The sequence below is a fragment of the Lacerta agilis genome, chromosome 5, assembly GCF_009819535.1.
Source record: "Lacerta agilis isolate rLacAgi1 chromosome 5, rLacAgi1.pri, whole genome shotgun sequence".
NCBI lineage: Eukaryota > Metazoa > Chordata > Lepidosauria > Squamata > Lacertidae > Lacerta > Lacerta agilis.
This window is the reverse complement of record NC_046316.1, coordinates 31,308,601-31,335,255: the sequence shown is the minus strand read 5'-3', so window position 1 is coordinate 31,335,255 and position 26,655 is coordinate 31,308,601. Positions and strand designations below refer to the sequence as shown.

General features: G+C 41.3%; 1 protein-coding gene across 4 annotated transcripts in view; it reads left to right on the top strand.

Moving 5' to 3' along the window:
* PRKG1 (protein kinase cGMP-dependent 1) overlaps positions 1–26,655 on the top strand; it is a 580,751-nt gene that overhangs the window by 23,038 nt on the left and 531,058 nt on the right. Inside the window, exon 1 of one of the 4 annotated variants that reach the window (XM_033149167.1) lies at positions 16,636–16,729. The exons of the other annotated variants lie outside the window; for them this stretch is intronic. The gene's annotated coding sequence lies outside the window, so the exon portion shown is untranslated. Of the gene's footprint in view, positions 1–16,635; positions 16,730–26,655 lie in introns of those variants that run through there. 4 annotated transcript variants of the gene reach the window in all.

Below are 26,655 nucleotides of genomic sequence, written 5' to 3'. Positions count from 1 at the left end.
GGAGCTCAAGGTGGCATGCATAGTTCTCTAAATTTCATCCTCGAAACAACCCTGTGAGGTAGGTTAGGTCACCCAGTGAGCATCATGGGTGAGTGAGGATTGAACCTTTGTCTCCCAGATACTAGTCCAGCACTCCCAACTACTACCCCTCTTTTGCCTTTGGAAGAATTTTTGGGGATTATCATTGTAAAATGTTACTGCATACACAAGGGGAAGGTTGGCTTCCATTCCCCACCATTACTCACTGACCATATCTCAGTGCTAAAGCACAAGCTTTGTATATAGAAGGTTGCTGGTTTAAACCCAGACATCTCCAGGTAGGGCTGGTAAAGAGACCCAGTCTGAAACCAAGGAAAGTGGTTGCCAGTCAATGCAGATATAACTGAGCTTGGTTGACCAATGGTCTTGCTGAGGATAAGGTTTTCTATGTTTCCACCCATCCACTCTTTTTGCATCTTGCAAATGCATATTCCTATTTTGTTTGATCTTTTTGCAGTCCATGGGACTCTCAAGAGTCTCCTCCAGCACCATAATTCAAAAGCATTGGGGAAGTTACTATACCACATTTCTCCAGGAGCAGAATAAATTCTCTAGCAGTTTTTCTGAGGTGGCCATTAGCAGTGGCACTGGCACAGCCTTTTCTCCTTTCCTGATACATGTTTTGCTGCCATGGCAAGGAGCAGCAGTAGCAACAGTGCTGGCCACTTGGCTGACGTTTTGCACCATCCACAACAACCCAGGCAAGGAGATTGTCAGGTGGCAGCTGGCACACAAAAAAGTTGAGAATATCTTGAATACTCCTTATTTTTTTGGGGGGGGGGTGCAGGTAGGGGACGGGAAAGAGAAAACTGATCAGATACAAAATGACCCCAGACTCAAGTTTGACATAAATGGCGTGCACTACTGAGAGGCTGTGATGTAAAAATTGCAACTTTAGACAAAAAAAGCTAGTGGCTGCTATAAATTCAACCCCTAGAGGACAGGACACTGATTAGTTATTCTCTAAAGACAGCCTCTAATTTGAGTTCTTTTAAATTGCTTTCAGAGGTGGGGCAGGCAGGGGTTGGGAGAGCCCTAAAATGAAAACAGTTCTTTATGTTAGATAAGAGCAGGACCAAAAAGAAACCTAATCCCACCCTACTGGACTCCAGTACTGATTTTTTAGAATTTAGTTATACAGAAGCCAGTAAAACAGTATGAGTTTGTTTTACAGTTTTTCAGCTTAAAATGTTGCATCTCTGATGTGTGCTTTTCTCAAAACGGAATAAAATAGTTGCTGTTCAGAATTATTGCCTTTCCGAAATACTTTTGGACACTAAAAAAAATGTGAAATATTTTTATGTTCCTAAAAATAACTTACTATATAAAGGAAACTGTAAAAAATAGTTTTCAAAGGCAAAAGAAAACCAGGAAGTTAGACTATGGTAGAAGCAGCGGGGGGGGGGGAGCTCCATTTTTAAGAAGCAGTTTGAATGCAAACTGCTTCAAGCAAGTGCAGCAAGCCCTTTTGAAGGTTGGCTCCCAGGGCCAGTCAGCTGATCAATGCTGGAAGAGCTTTCTCCCTTTCAAACCCCTTCCTAGCACCATTTTCTGAAGCTGCTTGAATGCAAACCAATTCGAAACAGAACAAATGAGCTCCCTCAGCTGCACAAATGGTAAAATGAGTGTTTGGGTGAACTTGAATTTAACTAGTTTGTTTTGTAAAAGGATGAATTGGAAGTGGAGTTAGTTCCTTTTTTGGACGGGACCATAGCTGTCAACTTTCCCTTTCTTTGCGGGAAATTCCCTTATTCCAGCGCCATTTCCCATTGCAAAAAAAGGGGAAAGTTGACAGCTATGGGGCCCATTTCCCAATGCCATAAAAAGGAGAATTCCTGCATTTGCAGGGGTTTGGGCTAGATAATCCTCGTGGTTCCTTCCAACTCTGTGATCTATGAACTGGAACTAGGTAAAGGTAAAGGGACCCCTGACCATCAGGTCCAGACGTGTCCGACTCTGGGGTTGCGGCGCTCATCTCGCTCTATAGGCCGAGGGAGCCGGCGTTTGTCTGCAGACAGCTTCCGGGTCATGTGGCCAGCATGACTAAGCCGCTTCTGGCGAACCAGAGCAGCGCACGGAAACGCCGTTTACCTTCCCGCCGGAGCGGTCCCTATTTATCTACTTGCACTTTGACGTGCTTTCGAACTGCTAGGTGGGCAGGAGCTGGGACCGAGCAACGGGAGCTCACCCCGTGGCAGGGATTCGAACCGCCGACCTTCTGATCAGCTGGCCCTAGACTCTGTGGTTTAACCCACAGCGCCACCTGGGTCCCTTATGAACTGGAACTAGTTCCTGTTAAAAATGGACTTTCCAAGTACTGAAAGTGCCACTGGCCTTCAGTGTGCACAATTTTCAGACCCCAGAACATAGGCTTTAAAGGCTCAATGCTAACTCATCACCTCTCTTCTTATTTTCTACCTGCTTGCAATCTAGCACCGTACCTTTGGTTGCATTTTCAAGATCACTTGAGAAGTAATGAAGCCAGTGTAATTTAGTGGTCAGAGTGTTGGGCTTGGATTCGGGAGACCTAGGTTCAAATCCCTACCTAGCTACAAAACTCACTGGATAACCATGTACCAAGCTAACCCACCTCAAAAGGTTGCTGTGATGATAAAGTTGGGTTTTTTGGGGTAAGGGTGGGGAGCCATGCATGCCACGTTAAGCTCCTTGACATGTAATAGGCAACTACATTTCCTTCTGTGTTTGGGTGCTGAAAGGATTACTAAAGCCTTCCTCCAGATGTTTTGGACTATAATTTCCATTAGCTCCAACAGTGATGGGAGTTGTAGTCCAAAACAACTGAGAGGCACCAAGTTGGGGAAAGCTGGATTACTAAAAATGAATTTTCCATTCCTCCTCTTCTCTTTCAGTATGTGTGCTTGGACTGGCTAGTGTTTCTAAATTGTGTTAGCAGTGGTTAGCTAAATTAAATTTTTACATAATAAAAGGATGTGACTATGCATGTATACTTTGGCTGCATGCCTAGAATTTTGCTAGGACCTTCCATTTTTTGTTCACATTTCTCTAGAGATGTCACCCTTTTTTGTATATAGCTGCTGACAAATGTGACTTGAGTCTAGCTTGGAGAAAAGGTGGACGATTATCACACAAACATAAAAGTGTGAAACTGAAGTAAAGCACAGTATTTCTGCACAATATTAAGGAAGAAATTCATTTCTGCCATGTGTGTGTGTGTGTATGTGTGTATATATATATATATATATATATATATATATATATATATATATGCGCAGTTGCAGTTGCAGTGACAGAGCATTTCTCCCTTGGGGACTTGAAATCATTTCTGCTATTGGTCTTTACACATTTATCACTGGAGGGCAGTAATGTCTGAAGAGAAGATGAAAAAGACCAAAACTTCGGATAAATAATACATAAAATGGTATGGATTTCCATTTTTCTCTTATGACTTCACTGCTGTTTATGCTCTGCAAGTTGTACACAGCATTGATCATTAGGGTAGGCGGTTTTTCAAAACTAGCCTGGAGCCTTTCAGATTTTTACTTATTTAACAATTTCATCTTGACCTGAAACTCTTGAGGGTCCATCTGTGACAGCATGAATACCACATATAATTTCAGGGAGATAGAACTGCCATTTTTCTTTAGACTTCTGTGTGACTTTGAGCCAACAGATTCTGCTAGTGTTTTTCTTTCTTTCTGCCATGGTAAATGGTCGTACATTTCTGAATATTGACCCATTTGATCTGTGGATCTAAGCACCTTTACTTCAGATGGACAACAGCAGCATTCCCTGCTAACCTCTTGTCTATAATTTATGATCTCTGCCTGAGACATCTGGGCAGGTGGGGCTGCCACATTCCCAGGGAGGGCTTAAGAGAAATGAATGGAAATCAATTGTAGCATGCATGACCTATCTCTTTAAGAGCAGGCCCGGATCGTAATGACAGCTCTTCTCCTTCCTTTGGTGAGGGTGATTGCCTTGGTTATATTTGCATGTATATTCAGCATTTTAAAAATATTTTCTCATGTCTGGCCCCAATGCAGTGTAGCAGAACTCCAATATTGAAATCTTTTGGTTTGTCGTAACCAGTGAGGCTTATTTCTGCTGTATCAAAGCAATCCCTAACGTGGCAGTGGAGGAGAGATTCTGTGGCAGAGAAACAGCCAGCTTGTGTTAGGCAGGGGGTGGGGACCTGGCGTGTGCATATGTGTGTGTACATTTTCCATTTTCTCCTATTTGGCCTCCCACCTCCTCCTCTCTTCCATTGACACTGATAATTGTGCCAGCTCTGGGGAAGGTAGACTTTTCGACTCTTCTTTCACCCTTCAAAAGAACAAGGGGGCTTTGGATCTTGCAGATCCAGTGCCTCTCCTGGTCAGCATTCAACACACCTTTTTTTTTTTTAACTTTTATCACCACAGAAGCATTTATGCCTTTGGAGTTTTTCATGGTTGTAGTGGGAGTTCCTGGGGTCTCCTCCTAGTCTATGTGTTCCAACCTCACCAAAAACAGCTCATTTCCACTAGTGAAGTGGCAGTTCTATAAGATCTTATATAACCCATTAGGGACCAGTTCAATATGCTGTAAGAAAGATATTTTTGTTGTTGTTCAGTCGTTCAGTCGTGTCCGACTCTTCGTGACCCCATGGACCAGAGCACGCCAGGCACCCCTATCCTTCACTTCCTCTCGCAGTTTGGCCAAACTCATGTTAGTAGCTTCGAGAACACTGTCCAACCATCTCATCCTCTGTCGTCCCCTTCTCCTTGTGCCCTCCATCTTTCCCAACATCAGGGTCTTTTCTAGGGAGTCTTCTCTTCTCATGAGGTGGCCAAAGTACTGGAGCCTCAACTTCAGGATCTTTCCTTCTAGTGAGCACTCAGGGCTGATTTCTTTGAGAATGGATAGGTTTGATCTTCTTGCAGTCCATGGGACTCTCAAGAGTCTCCTCCAGCACCATAATTCAAAAGCATCAATTCTTATATCACCATTAACCATAAGGAATAGGAACAGTACATTTTTCACCAGGCTATTAGTGGTTGATGGGTTATCTTATAGTGCTTTTAATTATATTTATGTAATATATGAGAACTGCACCTTATATTTTAATATTTTTGTTATGTATTATGTTTTTAAATAACCCCCTTTCTTCTTTTCGTAAAACACATTGGGACCATTTTTGGTGATGAGCAGTAGAGAAATCTCTGAATAAATAAATAAATGACCAGGAACGTATTATATAAATATCTTTGGCTAGCAGTTAAATGAAGGTTGTTTTTTTCCCTTTGTAAGCCTTGGTTAAAACTTACCCTTGCATGAACTGTAATTTTTTGTTGTCATTGTTCATTAATAATGCACATTTGTTTTTGTTTTCCAAAGCAAATATTCTTTAATAGTTAAACAAAATTGCAATATTGTGGCATATTAAAGAAGCATTACATAAAGGCATCACAGATTTTAAATTAACTCATCTAATAACTTTTTCAAGGATAGAGAAAGGTTGATAATGTTCTTCTGAATAAGCTGTTACTCTGCTACTGCCACCCTTCCTTTCCAGCTGTTGTAGGGACATGCTATCTCATTGCCTCCAAATTAATTTTTAGTAGTTTTCCAATAATAGCCCAATTATAACAATAGCAATTGCTTCCTGATAAATACAATTATTCAAATACCAATTCATTCCCAATTAATACATTTTGGTTAAAGCAGCTCCCCACATGCTGGATTTGATGCATTTCTGATCTTATATTTATGCAATTTTCTTTTTCTGGCCTTGATATCCCTACCTCATGTTCCCACAATTAGTTTCATTTGTACAGTGGTGAAACCTGTTTCTCCATGGGATTATTCCATACCCCCCACATTCTTCCAGCCTTGCACTCCAAATTTCGGCAGCGGCATCTGCATGTTGGATGAGGCAGATGGAACCTGTGTGGGTCCTTCATTATGACTAAATGTTCCTCTCACTGGTCCTAATCTGCTTGTTGTCAAATGCCCATAGCAGCAAAATAAGCAGCCCTATCCCTGGTTTCCAGCCATTCTTCCCCATACTTTTAACTTATCAAAAAGAGAGAAACCCATCAAGTATGCCCCCTCCACCCTTGATTATTTTTAATTCACGTTCTTTTCTCTTTTTCATACTCAAATGTTTTTTGTTGCTCTTCCTTGCCCTAATTTTTTTTTTCCATCACAAGGTGTAAGAAGCTTGGGTTTCAGGAAATGCAGTTGCTCAGCTTCCAGAAAGTGACTTGATCTCTATGTTAAAGCTGGAGGAGGGCACACAAGGTGAAACATCAACTTTCATTGTCAGTGATGATATGAAAGGGCATTCAGAGAGATAACATCCCAGGCCATCCTGGGTTTTTTCCCCCTTCCCAAAAATGCTTCACTTTCAGGAGAGTCATCAGTACACAGAAGGACTGGGTAGATTATGTATCAGACTTCCACTGCATCAACAAGCACTGCTCTTCTTCTGACGCCACTAAAGGTTGGGGCAGAAAGACTGGATTACACTCAAAGAAAGAATGAAATGGCACTTTCAGTCAGTGCTGGCCCAAGCCATTTTGCTGCCTGAAGTGGAGCCCAAATGGCATCTCCCTATTGCCTGGGCCAACACTGAAAACAAAAACCTTGGTGCAATATACAAACATCAGTTCCTTTCTTCATCTATCCTTCTTCACAGTGCCACACCTGAAGCAGGTACCTTCATCGAGTTGCATGGCAGGGCTAGCACTGCTTACAGGGTGGACAATATTTCTACCAAGATGACTGCAAAACTATAGGCGCACATGGTGTTTTCTTTTAAGCATTTTCTCTTGACTGCGAAGAATTCTGTCCAGCTTGGTGAGTAAATATATCACTAGCATCTGGAACCTTTGCTATGTATGTTGCTCTATGCTACACCAAGCTTGTCAGCTTGTGGTTTTCTGCTATTCTCTGTTTGGGTGTAGGAATCATTTTCTGTTCTGCCCTGCATTCATCACATGCAGCACTGTTTATGTTCTGTTGCAGTTCATCTTCTGCTAAAAACTACACTATTTCTGTCCGCTGTGCTGAAAATACATAATTTACATAATTCATTATGTAATTACATTGTCTTTTTCTCTCTCCACCCAATTCATTTCAATGAAGGAAACATAATGCAAATGGGGCAGAGAGAATATAAACAATTATATATAATTTGCGGATTGAAAGCAACAATGACAATTAATACCAATAATATTTGCTGAATTGAATTCTGTTCTGGACATGGAATGAATAAGCAACATTGGCAGTTTCTGGTCCTGTTTCCATTTTTATTGGAGCTCTCTGATATCACTGCTCGAATGTGACTCTTTTATTGGACTACAAAATGTGAGAGTGGCAGGGTTTTTTAAGGTTGTGTGAACAGTTGGTAGGAGAAATGTATGTTCAGAGAACCCAGAAAGAGTGCTGGTGGAAGTCAATTAATCTCCATTCAGAAAGATGCAACTGGTGGCAGCTTAGTAGTGGGAAGAGACCAAATTTAATTTTTAGATGAGCTATGCATGGGATCATCCTTGCAGTTTATTTTATGCAATATTTTATTTACTGAAGGAAGTAAGCACATACTGATCCTATTTTCAGGTGATTAAAAAGGAGGAGACATTTTACATTTCTGATGTGGTTGTCAGAGACCACAATAGACTTTTGAAAGTGATTTTATGAACACAGGCACATGGGAATGTTATGTGGGAGTTATATTTTCCATTATTCATCAAGCTCTTTCAGTGGAACTATATCCAAATATTGGATGCAACAAAAAACTAGGATCTTGGGTAATGGAGCAGTTCTCACTGTACCTTTTCTACTTGGAGGTACTCATATGCTTGCTTAAAAATTATCTTTCCAAGAATTGAATAAAGCCCTGGATCAGAAATATCCCACATATGCAGAAGACTCCACAAATCAAACAGAATGAACTGAATTTAAGTAACAGACCTGCTGAACTTCAGTAGTGTGGAGTTCAAGGTCATGCATCTGGGGAGAGATAATTAGCATTTGCATCACTGGGTGGGACATTCAGCAGCAGGAAATGATTGAAGAGGAAAAAGATATCAGTGTAAGGATTTTATCTAATGTTAAATTAATCCCTAAGTGTCTTTGATGCCCCAGTACAGAAATTAAGTCTTCAGAAATGATCAAAAAGTGTAAATGCACTATGGGCCAAAACACATCTGATGTGAGAAAATTGTGACCATTTTTATTATTTACTGCAAAGCAGGCCACACGAACTGAAAATTAGACCAGAACATGAGGTGGTGAGGTATAGAACTCTCTTTATGGCACCATTTCCCCAGTCTAAATTGGCACCTGACCCCCATCACCAATTATTCTCATTTTGGAATATCAGCTTTGTTGAGTATGGACAGCTTTGGAAAGTACTGACATCCTTGTAGCAGGCATTGTTAAGATTGTGTGTTCAATAATGTGCCCACTCTAAATTATTAAGGTTGTAGAAGGAGGCATTCATGCTGAAATACATGAGACCAGGCAACCAAAATGATCAGAGGAACAGACCATTTATCTTACAAGCAGATAATGATAAAGCTTGTTCTGTTAAGGCAAGCAAAAAGGTCACGGAGGGGGATATGATTGCACCCTACAAAAACATCACAGTGGCTAACACAGAAAAGAAAATGGCTAATTAGGTAAAGGAATGCTATAGATGCAAGAACCAGTGTCTACAAGTTTAATGCATTTAGACTAGATACAGATATGACTTTTAAATGTTTAGACCTTTTAACCACCCCCCAGAAATAAATTAACACATGACTCAGATATTTGGTTTGGTTTTTTGGCAGAATTTAGGCCACAACTTTATTGATTACAATCAAGTGAGTGGTTGCATAAGCTCTGGTTCGAATAGCTCCCTGCACCCTTGCAGGCAGCGCTGACCCAGAGCTCTATCATAGGTCAGCCAAGGGTGAACACCAGGGACAGTGGAAAGCAGGAACCCTGCTAGTCAGCCACCCTGATGTCCCCCGGACTTCGGCATGGGCACAACCCCTCTCAGGGTTGACCAAACCATTGAGTCCCTGGATTCCTTTACTGGAATACTCTTCACATAGGGATGGTGAGACCCTTCTGCCATCCCATCACTTGAACCAGAGCCTATCTGCAACCTTACAAGTTGTGACAATTTGCTACGTGGCAGGTGAAACCCAAATGGCACCAGCCAATCAGCCAAGTGGGGAAAATTCCTGCCGTGCCCCTGTCCCAACGACAGGCGACACACGATGACATAGCAAGGTCAAGCGCAAGCCCTAAATATAGGGAGAGGTGGGCGGGTGTTCCGATGCACTAGCCCCAAGAGGAAGCTCAGGCGCACGTACATGGGCTTAAATAGGTCCCTCAATGCCCTTTACTTGCGTCCCATTGGCCCGATTGCTCCCAGCATCGAGGGACCTATCAATAGGGTGTTGTGGCTATCCAGGCGATCCTACCCACAACACAGAGTCTGGTTGCCAGGTTGCACTGCAACACGTGCCCTCTGTGAGGGAGGACCTGATTTCTGGAATAGCACCCATGGATCACATGCAGAAACAAAGAATCATCACAGACTCAAGAAAGATCTGGATACATCTGCATGAGCTGGATAATGTGGTAAGTATTCATCCTACTACAGTGGACGCTCGGTTGTGAACGTGATCTGTGTGGGTGGTGCGTTTGCAACCTGCAGTGTTTGCAACCCGTGCTGCTGTGTCTGCGCACACGTGCGACACAATTCAGCGCTTCTGTGCATGTGCAAAGTGCGATTTAGCATTTCTGCACATGCGCGAACGTCGAAACCCGGAAGTAACCCGTTCCGCTACTTCCGGATTTGGCGCGGTCCACAACCCAAAATTGCACAACCTGAAGCGGCCATAACCCGAGGTATGACTGTATCTGGCCCCTCCCCCCAGAAGGTAAATGCTTATGAATATGCCTAGATAACTGCCATGTAATTTGTGAGCACATGAAGTGTAAGCACTCCTGTAAAATTATTATGAACAACTGCCTAACCAGTATGAGAACTTTAAGTAGTTAACTTGATGCATCCAAGCTGTGAATTGTTGGAGTGCAATGGATGTAAATTTAAATTGTAAATTCGTGCATTAAACTGCCAGCAGTGCAGCTTTATTGTTATAGCAGAATGTTCATCTTCTACACCAGTTCATCCATATATTTAGTATTATAACATGGAATGAAAAAGGCAGCTATTTGAATCAAAACTGCTACATGAAGCTCAGGTTTGCCCCTGTGTTTATTATTCTTGATACTTGATTTTTCTTTGCCTTGGCATTCATCAGTAAGACACGTTATATTTAATTATATCAGGAGAACACTTCTCTTGAGTGTGATATTTAGAAGAATAAATAGTTGTCAGGCTCAGTTAGTATAAAGTACAATTACAGAATTTAATTCCTGAGTGCGTATGAGAGGTCCCAAGATAGAATTTTTTGCAGGGAGTAATAGACTCTCTCGCATATAAGGCTTTCCTCATACACTATGCTTCATGTGCTCTGGAGTTTTGCTTTCTATCAACTTGTATCCTGTGCATGCTCATTGCAGGTGACATCACCTTGTTTAAATAAGGTTGTTGTTGTTTAGTCGTGTCCGACTCTTCGTGACCCCATGGTCAAACTCATGTTAGTAGCTTCAAGAACACTGTCCAACCATCTCATCCTCTGTCATCGCCTTCTCCTTGTGCCCTCCATCTTTCCCAACATCAGGGTCTTTTCCAGGGAGTCTTCTCTTCTCATGAGGTGGCCAAAGTATTGGAGCCTCAGCTTCAGGATCTGTCCTTTCAGTGAGCACTCAGGGCTGATTTCCTTAAGAATGGATAGGTTTGATCTTCTTGCAGTCCATGGGACTCTCAAGAGTCTCCTCCAGCAGCATAATTCAAAAGCATCAATTCTTCAGCGATCCATCGGAAGCTCAACATAAAAAAAACTAAGATCATGGCCACTGGTCCCATTACCTCCTGGCAAATAGAAGGGGAAGAAATAGAGGCAGAGAGAGATTTTACTTTCTTGGGCTCCATGATCACTGCAGATGGTGACAGCAGTCATGAAATTAGAAGACGCCTGCTTCTTGGGAGAAAAGCAATGACAAACCTAGACAGCATCTTAAAAAGAAGAGACATCGCCTTGCCGACAAAGGTCCATATAGTTAAAGCTATGGTTAAATAAGGTAGGCATATATAAATGCAACCTGTTAAAATAGCTCACTAGCTGAACCTTGGGTGAAATTCCCTATACAGTAGTTCTCTTTTTCTGGTTATAGATTGATGGTGATGCAAAGGCTTGGAAAAGTCAGGTCATCAGCTCAATTATGATGTCAAGATAAATGATGGCTACGCCCTAGTTATAGAACTTCATTGCGATGCTTGCTAAACCTGAGCATCTTTCAAAAGTCTGGAATAACCTTCTTGTATGGGCTTATTGGAATCTATCGGGACTGCAGTTGTGATGTGGCCGGTGCCTCCTGAGCTGATGACCTGACTGGTCCAAGCCTTTGCATCACCATCTATCTATAACCAGAAAAAGAGAACTACTGTATAATTGCCACTTCTAGTCCCTCTTTGTGCCACATCTTAATTTTAAACTTAGGTCAATAATCATATTTGTGAATCTTGATATTCTATCCAAGAACTAATAGTCTGAAGCAGTTATAGCTACATAGCAGTTGTTTCCTTTCTGTCTCCCACACTTTATGCAGTCTTGTATAGCAGCTCTAAATTGTGCCATAAATTGTGACTGCGGAGCAGGGTTTGAATAATTGCTGAATTTAGGTGCAATCCCTAATCCCACTTATTGGAGGGTAAGACCCACTGAATTCAGTAGGGACTTACTTTGTGCTATGCATTATTTGCTGGTGTTCTCCCATTAGGCATATGTTTTTAGAAAGGGATCTGTAATCCATGGAAGCTTCCAAAGCCCATTGACCTGTCTATTTTCATCTTCTCTCCCTCCCTTAAATGTTTGCTGAGGTTGCAGAACACCTGGTTACAGCTGAAGTGACTTATCTAGAGATCAAACAGGCTCAGAAAATACACAGGTAAAGATTAAGGAACAGTTGTGCAGGAAATGACAGTGCTCTTTATTTCTGAAGCATTTCAATATACCGGTACATCCTTTCACAAAAGATAATGTAACCTTTTATATTAAAATGTGGCAGTTCAGTCCACTCACCCTGACCATAGTGTTGACTAGTATGGTTAAGGTAAAGAAGTAGACGTACTCAGAAACAATCCTCAAGGTAACAACTTGCATTTTATTGTAGTGCAGTGCAGAGCTGCAGTTGTGAAAGGAATAGCTTGTGCTTGGCTGAGTACAACTGTACCTTTAAAGCACGTTCAAAGCACATTCTTTCCCTCAAAGAATTCTGGGCACTGTAGTTTATCCCTCACAGAGTTACAATTCCCAGAAACCCTTTACAAACTGCAGTGCACAGAATTCTTGGAAGAGGGAAATGCACTTTGAAGGTAGAGTGTGTAAGCAGCCCTAATGTAATTATAGCAGCATCCTAAACTAAGCAAAGGGTGGTGATGATTACATCCTGTTATGATTTCTGTTGGTTGCAATACCCTTTATAATTGCTTTGCTTAGCACAATCTATCAAGTGAGTATAACTGTATTTTTATTCCTGGATTTTAATGGCTCTGATGGGTCCTTAATACAGCCTTAAGTCCTTCCACCAGCCTGATGTTTTCCTCTCTTTCCACTTCTCTGTACTCTATAGTACTACATCTGTCAATGGTAGCTGTTTCCATGGTGTTGTTCCAGTGTGACAGACATCGTGCCTGATCCAGCATGGGTAGTTACTAGTGCAGCTGCTAACAGAATTGTTAAAATGAGGTTAATACTTGAATGAAGGCTAATTAGGTGCTCAGTAACCCAGAGCAAAGTGAGGTTCTAGCAGAAATTAGCAAGGAACATTTGTAATACAGTATATGCGGTTACTGTGAACAAAATTAATTCCATATTCACTTGGAACCATACAGGAGAGTACTTTTTTCTTTTTCTTAAAGCTGGTCTCGAGCATTAAAAGAAAACAGGAACAAATTGTGCACTTTCTGGAAACACAATAGCTATAAAACAAAACATTTTCAAAATGTCTATTTGTCCCTTTTTGTCCTCATATTTTGGGAAAATGCATCTTGATGCGATGGTCCTTTAAAAAAAATGGCATTAAAATAGCATCTACATTGCTGTAAAATTACACTTCTATATTATGAGTTATATTAGTTTTATACAGCTTGCCAGATGGGCAGAAGAAGAAGAAGAAGAAGAAGAAGAAGAAGAAGAAGAAGAAGAAGAAGAAGAAGTTGTTTAGCTGTCAGGCCTGGATTCTGGGAATTGTAGTTTGGGGACCCTGGTGGAGCTGTCAGTTAAACCACAGAGTCTAGGGCTTACTGATCAGAAGGTCAGCGGTTCGAATCCCTGCCATGGGGTGAGCTCCCATTGCTCGGTCCCAGCTCCTGCCCACCTAGCAGTTCGAAAGCACGTCAAAGTGCAAGTAGATAAATAGGGACCGCTCCAGCGGGAAGGTAAACGGCGTTTCCGTGCACTGCTCTGGTTCGCCAGAAGCGGCTTAGTCATGCTGGCCACATGACCTGGAAGCTGTCTGTGGACAAACACCGGCTCTCTCGGCCTATAGAGTGAGATGAGCGCCGCAACCCCAGAGTCGGACACGACTGGACCTGATGGTCAGGGGTCCCTTTACCTTTACCTTAAGGACCTGGATAAGATCCTCCCTCCTGAAAGTACAGTTCCCAGAGTTCCTTGAGGGGGAAGGAATCACTGTTATACCAGTTTAAGATTGTTTTTATGCCCTCTTCCACATATCACAATATGATTGTCCCGTCCGAAACCCCACCCCAAACCCCCAAATTTCCCTGAGAAAGGAGAGAGCATCATATTGCCTAAGCTTCTTGAGTAATTTTTTAATGGGAAAGGGAGAAAGGTGCAGCTAGATTCTCTATCATGTCAGCTTTGGCCTCATGGGAGAGAATAAGTCACCTAGGGTTGCAAATTTGTGTAGGGGGGCAGGCATCAGAACTCCAGTTGCCTATTGCTAGATTTCATAGACAGGGCAGTATTCATAGCAAGCCGTGTTATGATATCTCTTCTCCAAGTACAGTACAGTGGTACCTCCAGTTACGAACTTAATTCGTTCCGGAGGTCCGTTTGTAACCCAAAACCGCTTGTAACATGAGGCGCGTTTTCGCTAATGGCGCCTCCCGCTGCTGCCATGCGACTTCCGCTCGCATCCTGGGGCAAAGTTCGCAACAAGGAGCATCTACTTCCAGGTTAGCGGAGCTTGTAACCTGCAGTGTTCGCAAGGAGGATGGTACGTAACACAAGGTTCCACTGTACCATGTCCAAATTCAAGTGGTCATCGTGTGGTCCTGCATGATGAAGAAGAATGAAAAGAAAGCTCCGTATCTGGACACTGTTCCAAAGCCGGCATCAAAACTCTCTCTCTCTCTCTCTGTTGACTCATTGGAGAAGAAATGTATTTCTAAGCAAGCAAGCAAAAATATTTGGCAAGAGGTTCACTTCCATTTGATTCACACATAATTATGTTTGAAAAGTAGGTAGTTGCAGATATTTAGCAGGAAAAAACAATGCTCTTTAAAGCTGCATTCCTGTGTGCACCTTTTCCTGATAGCAAGCCCCACAGAACTTCTGAGTAAATGTGCATAGGATTGCATTGTAAGTGTTGTGTGGGACCATTGTTTTGATTTCACTTCCAGCTGATAGTGCAAGAGCAATGCCTCAGCCACATTTAAAGGCCTTGCTGCAGAAGCCCCATAATATTTGGTGTAGATGTGATCTTAGTAATCAGCACACTGGCAGGTACTAACCCAAATTTAGGCAAGCACCACAATTGGGGGCAGGGGGATGGTGGTGTCACCCAGATCCATAATGTATCATAAGGGATGCTGTTGTAAATGGAATACTGTGCAAGGAAGTACCGACTGTGAATTGCTGCCTTGACACGTTAGGTTGCAATGTGGGTCAATGTAATCAGTGTCACAGCTAGGCCTGTGACATCTGAAAACAAACTCATGGAAATTATGGTCTCAAAATTATTCATAGCTAGATAATTTTAATTTGCCCTGTATTTATAATAAGCAACAATTACAATTAATTGTCAGACTGAAGTGTGCTCCACAGCTGCCTACCCTTTTAAAGTCCATTGTTGCTCAACAATATTATATTTACATGAGCTGTCAGAATCGACTGGGCTGTGATCAGAGTTTGGTGCCTATGACAAAACGGAAATCCACAACAACCACCAAGAAGGATTTGTTTAGTTGAAAGCCAATATACTGTTCACTTAACTCTAGTTTTTGATAATACCTCTAAGGTTGCAATCCTAAGCACACACTCTAGGGAACTTCCAGATTCAAGTCCAGGTGTATTCCACAATACGTTTTTAACACAATAATAGTGCATTTGGTGTGGATTTATTCTGTTCTAATTTGCTCTGCAATGCTTTCCCAATGTTACTACTACATTATTGCTTTCTGGAGGGGCTATAGTGCAACAAAGGTGATGCAAAAATAAACCAGATTTGTGGTATAAGACGTTATAGGATTTCAGGAGGAAGTTATGGGGTACGCACTGATTAGAAATGAAGAAGTGTGACCACCCCAAAATTTGCAAACGGTATTGAAAGTGGGATTGTGCATGACTACCCTGGTAGCATTATGAGCACAAATAATCATGAATGCACAATAAAAAAGACATCTGGAGTGGCCTGTGACATTTCTGAGCCACCACGCCAAATGCAAATCACCAGAGTGTATGGCACTCCTCCAAGGACTCAATAAATCTCTTGTTGCTGCCTGCCTGGGACTATAAGAACAGTAATTTTGTCAAGCACCAGGCAACATGAGAGGGTGGTGTTGTGTGTGTAAAAGGGAGGGTCACTATCTGAGCATGGCTAAACTAAAACTACATTGTTTCAATATGGTACTAAGAAACCAAATGCACAGAATACTACTTTAGGAAGCTCTGTGCCAGTAGGTACAGTTCATCGTCCTCTCTCTTTTTTTTTTTTTTTTTTTTAAAAAACCACACTATTATTTTGCTGTATCTGCTATTGGAATTCTGAAACTGGCCTAGTATGCAGCAAATATAAACAGGCCCAACCCCATCATTAGGCAGACTGATGCAGCTGTGGAGAGTGGACTGGATTGGCATGCCCTGCATCCCCAAAGACCCCATCAAACCTTATAGATTTAAAATAATATTATACTACTTTGAACAGTTGACTGTTTGTGGTTTTCCCCAAGGAATCCTGGGAACTTTGGTTTGTTAGGGTGCTGAGAGTTGTTAGGAGACCTTCACAGAGCTGTATTTCCCAGAGTTCCCTGGGAAGAGGGATGGAGTTTTAAACCACTCTGGCGATCATCAGCTGTGTCCTAAACACCTCCCAGCATCCTTAACAGACAACTGTTCCCATGATTCTTTGGGGAAGCCAGGACTGGTTAAAATGAGATGATAGTGCTTTAAATGCTTAGCACAGGTGTGGCTGTGCTGTTGCCCTCAGGTGCAGTGAAGCATATTATCCCATCAGCAGTACTGAAGTAAGATTCGACTGCCAGTCTCAGCTTCCCTACGTGGCTTTGAGGGAGTTGTCATTTTGCCCTTCACCTTAGGCAGCAAAACGTCTTGGGCCAGTCCCGAATAAGAAGGTATCTTTCTCCATATATTATTTTTGTGCTGGAGTGCTTTGTCATGTTGTGTAGTTTATGGAAATGGTTGAGCTTCTCTCACAGAATCCATGCGACTGCCAAACATTTAAGCTGTTATAGTAGCATGCTTATTATGCTAGGCACATTGATGTGAAGCGACTTGGTCTGGTAATTTTTTTTAAAAAAGGCACAGAAACCATAAGCAATGCCCTTCATTATTATAGTCATTTTTAATAGATGTGAGAGAATTATTTAGGTTCAAGACAACTGTGAGCGCACCATCTATTCATCCGTTAATGACTGCACATTGAAAATCAGAAGGCAATTTTCTAAGTATTAAACTGGCAATTAAACAAAGTTAGGAGTGCCAATTAAGTTCAAAGGAATGCGCCCGAGAAGTATAAAATTATGAAGTGCTCTCCCTGAAAGGATTGTGAGGGAAAAGAACCTTTTTCGTGTAACTAGTGTGTGGGAGACTGTAGTTTGGCATGTTTTGGAGGGAGAAAACTCCCCAAATCCCATTAAAAGAAAACTATGAGCAAACAGGCACCAGAAACTAATACAATTTTGAAAGGTTTTAACAAAACCAGAAGAAAGCAAGACACATTTATTGAAAGTTGTTGTGTGCTGATATTACCTTGTTGTACTGTTGTTTGTTACTGATTTTTAGTGTTACTCTAAAAAGAAAAAGTTCTATCCCTTTAAGAAGTTTGGTATGTTTTTTTTTTGTGGGGAACCCTCTGGAAGGTTTATTTAACTGCAGCTGGGAGTTGTGTGCAAGGCAGCCAGCACAGCTCAGAGCTAAAATTATTCCCTGAAACAACATTATATTGAAGAAATATGATGCCTGTCTTCGCTGGTGGATTTAAGAGACCTAACAGCAGGCTATTTTACCTTGCATTTTACTTGTGTCCCATTGGCAGTTAGGCAGGATGCCCCTCAGTAATATCCTGAAGCATATCTTGCGATAGAAAAGCAGCAGAGATATTTAAATTTAAATAGAATGAATATTAATAAAACATGTTTAGTCCCATAAAGCTTGTTGCTTGGGTCATCTGAAACAAGTCACCTCAATGTAGTGCAGCTGGGCCAGCCTCGCTCTTTGCATGCTCTAGGTCACTGCGACCAAAGCTGGGTCAAGTGGGCCAATTGTGCTTCATAGGTGGAATGTCAGGGGTCTAGTTGCTGCTGATTTTACTGCTGGATTGTTCAAGAGGGCATGTAATTGGTGTTGTGCTAACCAGGGCATTTGGGTGTTTTCTAGTTTGTCCTGCATTTGTCCTGACAAAGGTTTGAGCATTCTATCATTTTAACTTTTGTTATGTGTTAAAGTGTGACTGTATTTTTTGTTGCTTTTTCTTGAGTTTGTTTGTTGTTGTTTTTTGCAAACCACTTTGAGAGGTTTTTTCTTTTTTTAAAAGCAAACAAGAATTTCATAAATTGATTACCTCTTCATTTACCACTCCGTAGCACAAGAAGTTGATCGCTATAGATATAGGTCAGTGTAAATGTAAATTCCCCCCCCCCCCAATCCCCTGTCTGAGCCTCTTTTGTTGACCGTTTTCTAAGATAACATATTTTTTAATCCTTTTAATTTTCACTGCTGGTACAGTTACCTAATGCTAGATCCCAGTGCCATTGTGGAAATGGAGTACTGTATGCCCAGGAGCAGGATTATATACTGTATATCTAGCAGGAGAAAGTGGAGGGGATGGTCAATGGTTGCGATGCTGATATCTTTGGAGAATAAAATCAACAGTTTTGTGCATATATAAATGCACAGAGAAAAAATGCACCTGTTGATCTCAGTCTGGGGGTAGAAACTGGTAGAAAGGAAAGAAGATACACAGAGGGAGGAGTTGATGTGAGAAAAGCAATTAAGAGTCAGAAGGATGGAAATAAAACATCTCCTAAATGTATCCACACAACCCTATGATTTTTTTAAAAAATCTTTTCTGTAATTTTTGCATTGTAGCCCTTTCCCCAAATGTATGTCTCTGTTCAGTGCTTTTTTTTTCTAAAAAAATGTTTAGGGGTACTCTCATATTCCTACTCATATTGAAATACTGCCCCTCAATGAGGCCAAACTTAGATTCACAAAATGTTTAGGGGTATGCGTACCTCTGCATCCCCCCCAGAAAAAGCACTGTCTCTGTTCCACGACATATATCCCATGGCAGGTGCTATTGTTATCATGCAGAAGACTCTTTCACAGGATAAACAGTGGCCCCTAGAAAGTTGCTCATGAGGAAATGTGTCTCTCAGGTTGAAAAAGGTTCTGGTCATATACTATTTTAGAAGGTCCTGCATAAATGAAAGAAGCACATATTTCAGAAACATTTACAAATGTTACAAATTATTCCTGGTTATTATATTTTATGCTTGTTTGTATTATACTCAGTCAGATTGACTACCAAAGTGGCTTACACTTACACTACACTATACATGGGTGTTTGTGCAGCAGCTGGTGTCAAAGTTCATGTTCCAGGGCTCTTTCCAGCAAAGGGAAGAGACGGAACAAGCTGAAGATGGACTGTGAAACTGTATGATGGCAAAGATTGCTACTATTGTTTGTTTTATTTGTACTAGATGGTGAACCAATTAATGCCCATTTTCTATTTGATAATTTGACAGAGAGTTAATCTCGCAGTTATGTGTGTTTCCTCAGAAGTAACTCCCATTGAGTTCAGTGGAGCTTCATCTTAAATAATTTCTCACAGGATAGTAGCTATACATGCTTATTTAGTCAACTAGGGACATCTAAGGCTTTGAAGAAGTTTGGTATTCCCACTATCAGCTGGAAATATAATTAAAATTGAGGTTCCATGCAGCAGTTAATATGCCAAAATGTTCCCCATAACAGTTGCACAATGCCTGTTCCTATACTGAAGATCAGTACATGTACAGTACCTAGGTTTGTGCCTTTTCTTGCCCACATCTGTGAAGACTGTGTTGTTGTTTCCTTGCTTGCAAAAGGTTTGACTTCTGCCACCTGAGAAAAGATGGAAAGAGTGTTGGGGAAACAGAGGACACTGTTTTGATGATAATATGTAGATACCCCATAAAAAGTGAGCGAGCAGTGAATGGCAATTATGTAATAGCCACCTAGAGTGGAAATAAGTTCACTGAGTTCAAGGTGATTTATTCTCCAGTAACTATGCTAAAGATTGCAGCCTTAGTGCCAGAGAAAGTGTATATGGGTTGTATCTAACAAAGCTGTCCCATTCACACTAGGACTTCCAGTTGCGCAGCAGAACTTCCCCTCCCTCTCCTCTCCTCTCTTTCTTGCTCCCTCCCACTCCCAAATCTACTCTGGAGGGTTGGTGAAATACTTCTCACAGAGTTAGTGTGCACAGGAGAAGGAGAGGTTGAGGAGGTTCTGCTGTACAAGTGGAAGTCCTTGTGCAAACAGGAAAACTTCACTGCATGCAACCCTGGCTAAAGTGTGCTGTGTGACTATTTCTCTGTGAGCTCATTAATAAGGAAGCATTGCACATTACATTTTTCACTGCAGAGATGTCACAATAAAAAGTTGTAAACCCTAGGTGCACAGTCATGTGTGAAAATTGACAGAGCACATAATTTGCCTTACAAAGACGTGTGGTGCTTTCTAAAATGTATACATAGCAAAACATGTACTTGTGAATTACATGTGTAATGGAATACAAATGCCATATTTTGTATCTTACACCTGTGTACACATATGCAGGAAAACAGTCAAGCCAACTGTCCTTCTGATGCTGTATTTTTAAATATATATATATAATTGTTTAGTGCTAGCATTATTAGATTTTAGACACTAAACTTGGTCCATTGGAAATTAGTCTGTAAGGACGAATGAAGGCCATCTGTTGATACATCATAGGAAAGTACAATTTGCATTTCAGAAAACATCTTTGATTTTACTTGCAAATCTCAAAGGAGGCCAAAAGAGGGTCATTCAGCTCTGGAAAAGACTTGTGTTTTATTTACGATTGAATCAGTTGAGACCTAAACATATTTTATTTTATTAGGGGAGGTAACGTTGGAAGGCTTTAGTGCATATGCACTGTTACACATACGAGTTTTTCACTATGGCACATAGATATAGCAAACAGGAACTATTCTCAGGATAACAAGGTCTTACTAGTGTAAATTTTGTTGTTGTTGTTCAGTCGTTCAGTCGTGTCCGACTCTTCGTGACCCCATGGACCAGAGCACGCCAGGCACGCCTATCCTTCACTACCTCTTTCAGTTTGGCCAAACTCATGTTAGTAGCTTCGAGAACACTGTCCAACCATCTCATCCTCTGTCGTCCCCTTCTCCTTGTGCCCTCCATCTTTCCCAACATCAGGGTCTTTTCTAGGGAGTCTTCTCTTCTCATGAGGTGGCTAAAGTACTGGAGCCTCAACTTCAGGATCTGTCCTTCTAGTGAGCATTCAGGGCTGATTTCTTTGAGAATGGATAGGTTTGATCTTCTTGCAGTCCATGGGACTCTCAAGATTCTCCTCCAGCACCATAATTCAAAAGCATCAAAGTGTAAATTTAGTCGCCAACAAAATCACATTTTGTTAATAAATAAAGGTTAGATTTGGGGGTTTGAAGCTTTGAGTGATTAAACATGAAGAAAATGCAAAACTTTAAACAACAACCACTCTTCCACTCCCATGTAACATAAAAATTAGCCTATGCATTATGGGAAATCCAAGCCAAAGCCTGTCTAAAGTTTAGTTTTCTATTTAATACAAAAAATGGGCTTACAATGTGAAAAACCAAAAACTTTTTTAAAAAGAGAGTAAACTGGAATGAGCTTTTGGCCATATGGTACTTCAATGTTTCACAAACATGTTCAGCAATGGCATTATTTTACTAGTTTCTTCCCCTGCTTCTGTTAATCCCTGGTTGCTAGGATGGGAATCAATCATCTATTCATTTTACGTTTGAATGAAGTGGATGGAATGGTTAGTGGATAAAATGGGTAGTGAATGTCAGCCTTTGGACATCTTGATAAACAAAAAGTGTTCTGCAATATGTTACTGTTACAATCAATAAATTATAGTTCCTATGCTGTTGTTAAGGTCAAGGCTTTGCATCCTTTAGTGCTCTACAAATTTATTTCCCCTTGGAGTACCTGATGTGCTTATAGTCCTAAATAAACCTGCTGTTTTTATTAGCCTGGGTTACTGTTTCCCACTCTTTCAAGTGGAAATCTAGTGAACTTTAAATAACTTTCATATAGCCATTTATTTCAGATATTGTTAGTGCTGTTCTATCATAGTCCTTTGTATTGCAGTAATTGGTTACAATCAGCTGTGTTTATTTCACTGTTCCTTGCACATTATTTATGCACGAACAACCATTTTTCTGATCCAATATGTTAAGTTCTGTAGAATGACTAGTAGGTTCACAGTAGAATGAATGCAGTGGTACCTTGGGTTACATACGCTTCAGGTTACATACTCCGCTAGCCCAGAAATAACGCTTCAGGTTAAGAACTTTGCTTCAGGATAAGAACAGAAATCGTGCTCTGGCGGCACGGCGGCAGCGGGAGGTCCCATTAGCTAAAGTGGTGCTTCAGGTTAAGAACAGACCTCCGGAACGAATTAAGTACGTAACCAGAGGTACCACAGTACTTCTCTTTGGTGGTTGGTGGGTGGGTGCATTCATGCATAAGATTTGCTTGTGCTAGTGTGCCTTTGTGGGAAAATGGGGCTTTGTGATCATGATGATACACTATGCTACTGTGTTGCTAGCTAGCTGTCTAGGAGCCAACACTTCACAGAATCAGCAGATGACGCACAAGAAAGTGCCTTGAATTAAACACGATATAAAATCGTGGGTGGGGCACATGTCATTCACATTCAAAGTTCCAAGCTACTTTGTGTCTGAATGCAGCTGTCTCTTTATAGTTCAGGAAAAGGCTAATGAATATTTTAACTATGAATATCAGAGTAGCATAAAAGGTTCTCGTATTGATTTTTTTTTAATGCTCAGTAAGACAATAAATATGCATCTGTCACAACCTAAAAGATAAGAAATCTGTGTACATTTCCATTTATTGTGAATCCTTTCAAGCAATGCTTTGCTGATACATTATCTTACGCTATTAGGAGCAGAGGTCTGACTAAGATAGCACAAAATGGAGCCGTGGGGCCACAATCGAAATAAAGAGGAGACTTCTCAGGCCAGAAAGACTTAAGAAAAGAGGAAATGTCAATTTCTCCCAGTGTAAATTATTTATGGATTGCATCTCGGAACATATCCATGTGAGGATTATAATGTTTGATCTGGGCTGTAACTACCGTGTTTTCCCGAAAATAAAACATACCCATAAAACAAGCCGCAGCAGGATTTCTATGCATTTGTGCAATATAAGACATCCACCGAAAATAAGCCATAGTGTGTTTTCTTGAGGGAAAAAAAAGACTTTTTGGGAAAACATGGTAGCTAATATGAGGGTTTATGAAGCTTGAATGGGAGCCTCAGTGTCTGTGGGTAGGACCCAAGCTAGTGAGTCTTGTGTGTTCAGGTCTCACCCACTTCAGGTATAGAAGACAATACAGATGTCGGTTCCTGTAGTTGGCAGATGGGTTAAACCACAGAGCCCAGGGCTTGCTGATCAGAAAGTTGGCTGTTCGAATCCCCGTGATGGGGTGAGCTCCCGTTGCTCGGTCCCAGCCCCTGCCCACCTAGCAGTTCGAAAGCACGTCAAAAGTGCAAGTAGATAAATAGGGACCGTTCCAGTGGGAAGGTAAACAGTGTTTCTGTGCGCTGCTCTGGTTTGCCAGAAGCGGCTTTGTCATGCTGGCCACATGACCCGGAAGCTGTACGCCGGCTCCCTTGGCCAGTAACGCGAGATGAGCGCCGCAACCCCAGAGTCGGACATGACTGGACCTAATGGTCAGGGGTCCCTTTACCTTTACTTTTATAACACCTCTAGATTGGTTAGAACTGATATTGTTGTTTAAGTCTGTTTTAAATATTGTGTGTTAATGTTGCAGGCCCCAGTATCCACTGACCTCAGGAGAACACACACACTAAGTCTAGAGATACACATATGTATCCTGCAGCTATTGCAGGAAATTTGTGCTGCCATGATTGCAGAAATTGCAAATTACAACTCTATACATGAACTAGCAGGACCACATTGTATTCTTAATGTGAATGTGTCCTTGGAAATAGTCAATGTCTCCCCCCCCCCACTTTTTTAAGGTTTCAAGTGTCTAAACTACAGAACAATGCATGCGTAACGTAGAAAAGAAATGATTAGCTGACATTTCATACAGAGAAATAACATTTCGGAGATTTAATGGATCAGTTAAAAGTGAAATCATGGGCATCTGTCAAAGAAATATGAGTATATTTGGATTAGGATCTTGACACTAAATTATTATTATGGCTATGTACTTGGATTCTGCTCAGACCAAAATTATGTGGTTGGGGCTGAAGGAGGCAAGCCGCTCTGTAGAGGGGGAAATAAAACATGTCAAAGATCTATTGAGGAGTATTTCACAGTAGTTTTGCAAAAATCCGTAATTGAAATAGTGTAACAAATAGCTCATTGCTAGTTGCAAGAACTGAATATGTGGTGTTTTCAGTTCAGAAGTTATAATTATGGGTGGTGGTGGTGGTGGAATCAAAACATTTCATTCAACTATCAGCTTCGTTTTGTCAGTTCATTATCTGACTTACATAAGGATGAATATTTTGAATGAGGCTTGATGAGGATTCATATAACAGCAGTCCATATAGTGACCTGGTTGAAGTCCCTGTCTTACTGTGGAACAGTGGGATGCATTGGGCTCTTGCCTGGAGATAGTTCACACTTTCGTTTCCCCCCAGTGTTTGTACTTTATATAATCAAACACCTAACATTTTCCCAGTTGCACATTATAAATCCCTGTTATGCCCCCCCCCCGTGACTCCCCCCTCCCCAGAGGAAACAAAACCTGAGTAAGCACCTGGAATGTCTCACCATTTTGAAAAGTTAGGGCAACCCTAAGTGTATAATACAGTAGCTGCAGCCAGATTCATTGTGAGATTAAGTGTTCTTTAATTTAAAAAACAACAACTCCCCCCCCCAGCAACCTTAAGACCCAGGGGCCTCAAAAGTAAGTCTAAACAAACAAATAAGGAAACTGTGATGAGGAAGCAAGCCCAGTGCAGAACAGTCTGTTGCAGAGTAAATGAACACAGCACAGAAGAACCTTCTACAATGTGCGTGGGAGTTCTCCGGCAGCAATCCATGGTGTTAGAATAGGGCTGTTGCAAGTATGCTGGTGTGCGACTATTTCCATCTGTGAAATGTTAAAGGAGATGCAAATGTATTAGCACTAAACACAATTCACAACACAGGAAAACCTGTTCCAGATTATGTTACTTGTTCAAGAAGTTTCAGAAATTTTCTTTAGCTTATATATGCACATGAGAGATTTGGATAAAAAGAAACAGTGCAATCTTATTCATGTCTACTCAGAAAGAAGCTCCATTGAGCTCAATAGAATTTACTTCCAGGTAAGTGTATGTAAGATTGGAGCCTAAGGGAATTTCAACATGAAGAGCTAACAGTGAGGCAAGAGTTTCAGAGAGCAAAATCTGTGCCGTGAATGGAAAATGCTTTTAAATTTGGGGCTGCATGTTGTCCTTTCATAGAAAAGAGCCTCAGAGAATCCTGAAAGACCAAATTTTCAAACAAGGTTTAATGTTTTGTCTCTCTGTGTGTGCTTTAAACAAGCTACAGTACATAGACAGAGTGCCACATTCTCAGTGGGGTTGCACAGATATAAACTGAGGCTGGTGTTGGGCCTGGCAAGGGGAGGAGGAATGAAAAGCTCCAGTGTTTAATCACTGGTATTTTTATCAGTTCTAACCCTAGAGAAGAATTTGTGTCAAATCCACCCGACTGGAAAAAAAACAAATGTTAGGTGGGGAGAAGCCTCTGAGGTTGGATTCCAAACAGAATTGGAATGCAGCAAATACTTTTACTGCTGTCAGAAAACTATATATGGAATATCCATTTTAGATGGCTGGAAAATGCCCAGACAGAAAAGTTCACTAACCTAAAGTTATTAAAATGGGAGGTGGGCACCCTTATAGAGATTAAAACCATGGCCAGGGGAGATGAATGCACTACCCTTTTCCTGAATTGTTTTCTGCAGAAACATGCTGGGGTGACTTTCCCTCAGTTGTAGATTACATCATGCTTTGCATGCAAAAGGCCCTGTGTTCAGTTCCTGCCATCTCTAGCTAAAAGAATCAAGTAGCAGATGATGTGATAATCATATGCCTGAACATCTGGAGAGTCACTGTCAGTCACCCCTCACAAACCTTCAGAAGTTTTGGGTTTCAACTCCCATCAGCCAGCCCCAACCAGCATGACCAAGAAAGATGGTAGTTGTAGTCCAACAATCTCTAGAGGGCACCAGTTTGTGGGCTGGAAGAATAAATATTCTAAGTGAGCATAAGGCAGCTTTTTATGTTTTTGCTTCAGTGAGATTGTTGTTCTTTTTGCCTTGCCCCTTTTTACACGACCGTTTTCCAGCAGGTCCATCTGCTGTGGGCTCCTCCGGGCTTTTTTGTGACATGGAAGCCACTGCAGTGTCACCCTTCCCATACCTCAAGAAGATTATTCCCAAAGGAACTCTTACTTTTGACAATGTCTGCACTATGCCTCCTTCCCATGCCAGTGCTGTTTTAGTTCCTTCCAAGGATGATGCTGACATGGGAAAGAGCGGTGACATGGCCTTCTCCATAGCAGGCTCTCACACCACTAATGATATTTTCAGAAAGGGCGGAGATACAGGATTTTCATTTATGGCTGTTTTCACCTTGCTTTTTAAAAACACAGGTCCATGCAAACCATTTCACATTCGCCTTATAACTCACTCTAATGCATTGGCAGGATTTTTCAAGCATGCAAAATGTGGCCTACACCATGAAGGGAATAT